Genomic DNA, 8,636 nt, shown 5'->3' with positions numbered 1-8,636 from the left:
TCCAAGAAATTTTGATCTAAGAGCCTTTGATTTAACTCTCTTCAATTAATTACTTCAAATGGGACCTCTTAAAGCTTAAATTATTATATTTTTAGAAAAATGTATGATTTCAGCAAAAATCAGGACATACTAAAAAGTGGGAACCAGCTTTGTGAGTTCACCCAGTATTGGTTTAATGAAATTGTGGACAACCTTCCACTTGGACATCAGGGGCAGTTGAGCATGAAGAAAGATCACAATGATCATCAGCTAGTCCACCCCATCATTGCACACTTTCTAAATTGTGTGTTGATTATAATGCAAAATAACAAACAAAGGCCATAAATGCCACTCATGCATCCAATGCCCCTGATGTGATGTAGTTATACTTAGTCCACCATTGTTTATGCCTTTTAAAAATTACATAGTTAAACAAAAACCCCACTGTGATCAAAGAAATATTGTTTACTGATCCTCCAGGTGGTATGGCACCTGAACCACTAAGAATAAGAGGCGTGTTTATGTATGCAATCCATTTTTGTTTAGGAAACAATTTTGAGAAAATCCAAACAGGTATAGGTGCAAGTATACCCACCAAGAAGAACCAATTTTGGGCTTTGTACAAACCAAGGTTGCCAAAAATCCTTTGTGGACCAACTAATCCCCATACAATTGACGCATGAAAGAAAAGACCATCACCATGACATCTCCATTGACTACCTGGAGGCAATAATTCTGGATGATATATAAATGTCTTTTATTGAGTTTAGTAACCACCAAGCCGTTCCAAAGTATACAGATGTTGCAACTAAAGTACCCACCACCTGTAAAGTCAATTAAATACTTTATGACTTAAATGGATAAATTATTATATGATCTCCAATTTGTAAATAAATAACTCTATAGGGATGAACTCATACCAAAATATATGCTATACCTTTAAATGTTTATTTTACTCAAAATATATATATTCATGAAAAGTGTATTGAATGAAGGATGAAAATTGAAAACATTTGTTATAAAATTCAAAAAAATTTATTTTCTAATATAAAGAAAAATACATGTAAGGTAGAAAAAAAATATTAATGTGTTTAGTAAAAATATTTTAATTTTTAATTTCAAAAAATATATTTTAAAGAAATAAAAAGACTATAAACTTAATAAACCTAAATTAAAAATAATATTGATTATAATAAATTAATTAAAAAAAATTTAGAACATCACAAAAATACTTCTAAATAGAGAACCTTACAAAATTATATATACTTATTTGTTCATTTCAACTTCAAATCCTCATTAAATAATAATATGTATTCTTTATTGAAGTTTCTTTTAGCATCATTTTCTATTCGCTCCTTTCTAAGATATATTATTGATTTTGAGAACGTTAACAAATGAAAAGGAATAGAATACCAACCTGAACTATAAACATAGAGCGTGGTGGAATTTTCATATAATGTCCCACCTTAAAGTCCTGAACAAATGCAGGAGCCTGAGACATACTAATGTACCCATATGTCTTGAATGCCACATTGGCCACTGGTCTTCCTGGGTATATTTATCCAATGATGTTTTCCGTTATCACATTCAATCCAGGTTGCTGTGTGCATCAATCAAACTCTAAATATCAACTAGTTAAAATAACAAAATATTAACTGTTATAAATTTTATTTGTTTAATTAGATGGGTCTTACTAGAAAAGCTAATATGAGCCATTTAAACATATCGATTATCCACATATACACCATAACGAAATCTAAAATAAGATTTCGCATTGATACCAGATTTGTAGTCGCTTGTATGGCACCAATAGGTAGGGTGAATACAAAAGCAATTTCAAAAGCAAGAAGCAGTCCCCAATATCTTAGCTGCAGTTCATCATTGTATAAACCCTCAAAAGCTCCTAGTGCTAATTGCATGGTCAATGCTAACAAGATGAGAAACCAGTACTGTGGAACAGACTTGTAATTAGTTTTCATTATCATTTGTTGTTTGGTTACTGTTGTCAAATTTTCTTGCACAGTCATAAATCATGGAGTGTGATTCAAAATATTGATGATTCATTGAAAAACACATTAGCTATTAATGTTATTTCAAATGAATCATCTAAGCAAGTCAAAGACTACTGTTTAAACAATTTTTTTATATAAATAGAAGCTCAAGACATCAGATTTCCCCAGTCCATAATAACCAGCCCATATTATTTTCGATATCAACAATAAAAGATTTATTTTGTATCAATATTTTTCTAGTCACACTCTGTGATCTGTGATTTGTGATGAAATTGATTTCTGAAAATGATATACACTAGAAACATAAATATTAAATTGCTAAAAGGATCTGTCGGTGAAAATGCTTACTTTCCATAAAAGAGGACGACATGGGAGACAGTTGCAGCAAGAATTGCAAAGCTAAAACCATATGAGAAAGCAAAGAATCCGCTGAGGTTGAGATTTCCGTATTGATTATAGGCATCCTCGTCGAATGTGAAATCGCTCTTCAACACCCTGCTGGTGTTGTATGTTTGCCCATCGTCTATGGAAACGTCGCTAGAAAGAAATGGGATTTTTTTGGAGATAAAAACATTTGTCCAGTATGTGATTGGGAGGAGAAAATAGATTGCGAGGATGAAACCAACCAAAGTGTTGGCTATGGCGAACCATGGCGTAGCCAATGGACTGCCTAAAAATCCTGCAACTGTTGCCCAATCAAAGGTGAAGGATCCGATCCCCAGCCCATATAATCCTGACCCAATTTGTTGTGCTGTCACTAAATCTTTCCATATCCAGCAAGCTATGGACATGGCGGACATGGAAGGGAAAAAGAAATTGGGTATTATGTAATATGCAAAACTGCATGTTAACACTATGATGAAGTACTGCAATCTTGTTATCCCTCCTTTTGGCCTCTTTTCTTCTTCGTGAAGTGCCCTGCACCACCATTGCCAATACAAAGGAATGTGGATTAGTATTCATCATTCACACAATTTAAGGGCAAGAGAATTTGATGGATATTTAGACAATGTGGTGTAGCGGCAGTTAATATTTAAAATTTAAAATTTGAGAGGATACTTCAACCTACCTGAAAATTGAAACTTGGACAAGAGTAGCAGGCTACCACATGTAAGGAGACTCAACCAGTAATATTCTGAGTACCCCGGCCCATCCAAAGCCCAGCATCTGATCATGATCAAATTAAAATTATCTCCCTAAACATTACAATCTAAGATAATCTTAATTCAACCTACATTCTAATTTCTCATATAGACCTTATACCTGTGTAGTTAATGCCAATATCCATGCTGCAAAAGGATTAACGTCCCTTTTATAGAAGGCCTTAATTATGTTGACAATATGGATTGCATAGACTCCACTGGTTCCCACGCTTGCAAAGATGGTAATAAGAACATGCTCTTTAGTATTGAAGGGCCATGGATTGAGTGAAAAATGCCATTTTGTTCCAGGAAAACGAATTCTTTTCCTGGGCAATGTGGCCGCCATGAAACGACCCACCGGTAGAACTACAATCTGAGCAGACACTGCTGTAAGGTTGATGGGATGCGCTCTGTACGCAACAAATTGACTTAACATTGAGAGTAGCCCACAAGATAAAATTCCCAGCACCCACACTCGAAAAGTTAACACAGGGAGATCTGGATCATCAGTTGTGGGCACTGTCAAAGCCACTTCTTCAATTGGAGACTGGTCATCTACTTGCTTATATTCATCATATTTTGAGCTCGAATGGTAGTAGAGTTCTCCAGTGCCTGCAACAAAATCAAATCTTTCAACCCTTATACAAAAGAAGATTTTAACAACCATGTCTCATATTCATATTCATATATATCCGAACTGTAGTTGAAAGGCTGTGAAGGGGTTTGTTTAGTCTGGTTCGAATGAAATGAAGCTACAAACGAGGGACATTTTTTCCTGACATGAAACTAATAGGCCAGACCCACAAGCATATAGTCCAGTAAGGGCATGGTATGAAATGCCACCATGAAAATTCAAACATGGGAGCTGAAGTCAGAAATGGGACCTCATCATAAATAATCCAGATTTGTGAGCGTAATAGTCTAGCAAGGTATAAAGTTCACGAACAGACAAGATATATGACATGAACATCAACGTGAGCAAATGGGGAACATGAACATCCAGACCCATAAGCACACTAGTCTGGCAGGAGCACAAAGTCTACAAACATACAAGCTATATGACATGAACATTAACATGAAAATTCAAACATGCTAGCTGAAGTTACAAAAGAGGGATCACATCTCCAACATGAACATGAATAGTCCAAACCCATAAGCTGTTGGAAGTAATGAGTACTCTGAGAGGGGGAGGGGGTGAATCAGAGTACACTAAATCTTTAAATTCAAAAGAACAATACTAAGATGGCCACAAAAACTGAAAACTAAGAGTCCATTTGAAAAGCTTGCATCAACATGTGACTGTGAAAAGAACTTAAGAGAAAATGGAATAAGTGTATCAGAGTACTAAACATAACAAGAAACCAACACCATGACACAGTTTTTGTGCTGAGTGAAAACCCTCGAAATCCAACTAGATTTTATCATAGGGAAAAAACACTCCAATCCTTTTATTAATCTTAACCACCAACCAATAAATCCAATTTAGCAGCCCTGCTGCAAGGAGCTTCAACCCCTATTGATATTTTCAATCTGTTATGCAATTATTGTATCATGATCCTTTATTACAAAACAAAAATATGATATCCAGTAAGTCCACCAACAATAGAGATCTCAAAATAAATAATACAGCTTTTCTTTTCTTTCCACCAAAAAGCACACTTAGGCTTCACCTACATTTACATATATATATCCCCTTCTTTCGAAATTGATACATACATGTAAATGTATCCAAAGCATTAACTGAACCAGACAATTAACCACTACCCTTAAAAAACTGATTTTGATTTAATTGATCAGACCATAACCCATGTAGGGTTTAATTTTAATATCAACTTCTCAATAAATCCTATCCAAAAAGAACCCTTTCATAAAATACAAATGCTTGATATGTACCCACAATATCACTGAAAAACCTTGTTTAAAAACTGGAGGGTGAATAATAAGATCTTCTAAAGTAACCCTCGTATAGGGTAACCAACTAAAACAGTCATTATAACTACTTTGATAAATCTCTAAAAAAATTTCGAATCATCCTGCAAAAACACTTGATATAATCATAGTAACAAACCCATAAAGGGTTAACAAGAATCTGCAACATGATTTCAATAACTACCTTTGAATCTGTAAAAACCCTTAACCTTTTGTCAAATCGTTTAAACAAAAACAGTTACTATGCTTTTACAATGCCGGAAAATGAGGGAAGGACAAATAGTTATCTGCAACTAAACCATTAAAAAAAACTTGCTTCATATTTCCTTTCGACACTTATCATTTCTCCTCAAAATAAATTTACTGTGTGCATACCTATAATTAGAGAGAATGATAAGATTACCAACAGTGAGCATGTGTAGAGATCTAACTGAAGCAGTATGTATCCTTGACAAGAAACCCGTCAATGTCCAGAGCAAAGACGAGAGCAAGAAATAGTAGAAACACATAACCATCAAAGTATTCCCCCAGTTCCAAATCACCGAGCAAGTTCAGCTGAGAGCGGCAAAACAAAAAGGGCTTCAACAAAATAAACTGGCGCTTTCTTTGAAGTCCAGAATATCCCAAAGCATAATAGATTTCCTTTTGACATCCAGAATGAACTCATAATGCCAGCCACGTGAGTAAACTGACTCAAGTCAAACTCAACCATGACAATACATACGTGAGTTAAAATTATGTAGTGATTAACATGACATGGCAAATAAAACCCACATACTACCACCGAAGAGCCTTGTCATCAAGGACAAATAGAAAAGTCAACAAACTCCCCCTTTGTCCTTGATGGCAAAAACATAGCCACCATTGAACAGAGGGATAGAAGTATATCAACCATATCGTGTAATCCAGACTTGGGAATCAAATACTCATCAAATTATTAAGTGAACCAGAAGCACTTCTGACATGCTGAAGCAGTTTAACATACAAGTGCAAACTATATTGCCGAAAGAACTGAAAATCAAACTGATAACCAAGATATCATTGTCAAGAATCAGAATCAGAGAACCAAGATGTAACCAATCTGAACCAATAGAACATTGAAACTGTGTAAATCTAAAATAGATCATCATGAAAAGCATTACTGAACCAAAGCATCTGTGTATAACATCTAAAACAATAGATATAAGCAACAGAACCATCATGAAGCATTTGTGTATAACATCTGAAACAATATATAACATCTAAAACAATAGATATAAGCAACAGAACCATCATGAACCAAAGCATTCTCCCCCTTTTTGTCAGCAAGGACAAAGAGGGCCTGGGTGGGAGCATGGTGAGAAGCTCCCCCATACTGGAGAAATCAGGTTGAAATAAAGGATTGAGAGTAAACTCCCAATCGATCACGCAACCGCATGAATGTATCCTTTGGTAAAGCTTTAGTAAAAATGTCTGCAACTTGTGCCTAGGAGGACACATGAACAAGAATGATTTCATTTGCAGTCACTTGATCACGTAAAAATTGTAATTTAAGTGCAACATGTTTGGTACAGGAATGCATCACAGGATTTTTTGAAATTTGAATAGCACTGGTATTGTCACAGAATATAGTCATAGGTTTTGATATCACAACACCCAGATCTGCCAATTGATAAGACATCCAAAGCATTTGAGTATAGCAAGCTGTGGTAGCAATGTACTCAGATTCAGCTGTGGACAAAGTGACACAGTCTTGCTTCTTGCTGTGCCAAGAAACCAGCCGGTCACCAAGGAAGAAAGCTGCACCACTAGTACTACGTTGATCATCAACACAGCCTCCCCAGTCAGCATCAATATACCCTATCAATGTAAAATCACCATGTTTTGGATACCATAAACCAAAGTCGAGAGTACCTTGGATGTATTTAAAAATTCTTGTTACGGCATTTAAATGAGATTGTCTAGGGGCAGACTGATAGCGTGAGACCAAACAAACTGCTTGCATTAAGTCAGGTCTAGAAGCAGTAAGATAGAGAAAGCTTCCTACCATAGACCGATATTTACTTTGATCAACAAGTGGAGAATCATCAACCTTAACCAACTTACACCCAGTTTCCATAGGTGTACCAACATGAGTACACTGGTCCATCTGAAACCTTTTTAACATCTCTTTTGCATATTTAGTTTGTGAAATAAAAAGTCCATGTTCTAGTTGTGATACTTGGATACCCAAGAAAAAAGATAAAGGTCCTAGCATTGACATTTCAAATTCAGATTCCATAATAGTTGAAAAACTCTATGATAATTCATCATTTGTAGATCCAAATATGATATCATCTACGTAGATTTCAATAGCTAGAAGATCATCACTAACAACTTTAGTATATAATGTACTATCAACATTGCCTTTAGTAAAACCTTTAGAAATCAAATGTGAATCAAGTCTAGAATACCAAGCACGTAGTGCTTGTTTCAGGCCATAAAGTGCTTTCTTTAATCTGTAAACATGATCTATATAATCAGAAGATTCAAAACCTTCTGGTTGCTCCATATAAACCTCTTCTTCTAAATATCCATTCAGAAATGTTGTTTTAACATCCATCTGGTACACTGTAAATTCCTTAAATGAGGCATAAGCAAGAAACATTCTAATGGAATCTAAACGAGCTACAGGAGCAAACGTTTCCCCAAAATCTATCCCTTCTTGTTGAGCATACCCTTTGCACACAAATCTAGCTTTGTTTCTAATAACTTTTCCTGATTCATCTAACTTATTCCTGAAAATCCATTTTCCTCCAATTACATTTTTGTCATCTAGACGAGGAACAAGTTCCCATGTTTTATTTTTCTCAATTTGATTAATTTCATCTTTCATTGCATTTAACCAGGATTGATCTTTTAAGGCTTTAGAAACATTTTGTGGTTCAAAATCTGTTAAAAGATAAAAGTGCTCAGCCATCTGAGCTTGTTCTATTGTTTTGCCTTTCTATGAGTTATTATACCAGCATCTTTATCACCAATCACAAGAGTTTCAAGATGTCGTTTAGCAATTATCTTGGAAGGTGTTTTCTGAGGTATATCTTCCTTAAAGTTATTAACTTCCTCTTGTTTACTTGAGCTAGTTTCATCTACTTTGGTAACAACTGGTTCATTTGATGTTGAGGCATTGCCAACTTCTAAATTAGATTCCTCATCAACATCTTGAATCTGATTTTTCATCACATTCCGATTTTCATTGAATACTACATTAACAGATTCAACAATTTTATTCAAGCGTTTATTAAAACACTTGTATGCTTTGCTGTTTGAAGAATAACCTAAGAAAATTCCTTCATCAGATTTAGCATGAAAACTATCAAGATTTTCGAAATCATTCTTGATAAAACACTGACAGCCAAAGATTCTAAAATGCTTGACAGATACTGTTTTTCCATACCAAAGTTCATAAGGAGTGCAAGTTGTTCTTATTCTGATTTGTACTCTATTTAAAATATATACAGCTGTATGAACAACTTCTTTCCAATATTTATCAGATAGATTAGATTCATTAAGCATAGTTCTTGCCATTTCTTTTACAGTTCTATTTTTTCTTTCA

General features: G+C 34.7%; 1 pseudogene; it reads right to left on the bottom strand.

Annotated features, from left to right (window-relative positions):
- Window positions 1-292: 292 nt before the first annotated feature.
- Window positions 293-7,322, bottom strand: LOC131070359 (oligopeptide transporter 5-like; annotated as a pseudogene).
- Between the last annotated feature and the right edge of the window lie 1,314 nt (window positions 7,323-8,636).

Source organism: Cryptomeria japonica, chromosome 3, assembly GCF_030272615.1.
Source record: "Cryptomeria japonica chromosome 3, Sugi_1.0, whole genome shotgun sequence".
Lineage (NCBI taxonomy): Eukaryota > Viridiplantae > Streptophyta > Pinopsida > Cupressales > Cupressaceae > Cryptomeria > Cryptomeria japonica.
Note: the sequence above shows the minus strand (reverse complement) of the source record. Positions and strands in the feature narration are given on the sequence as shown.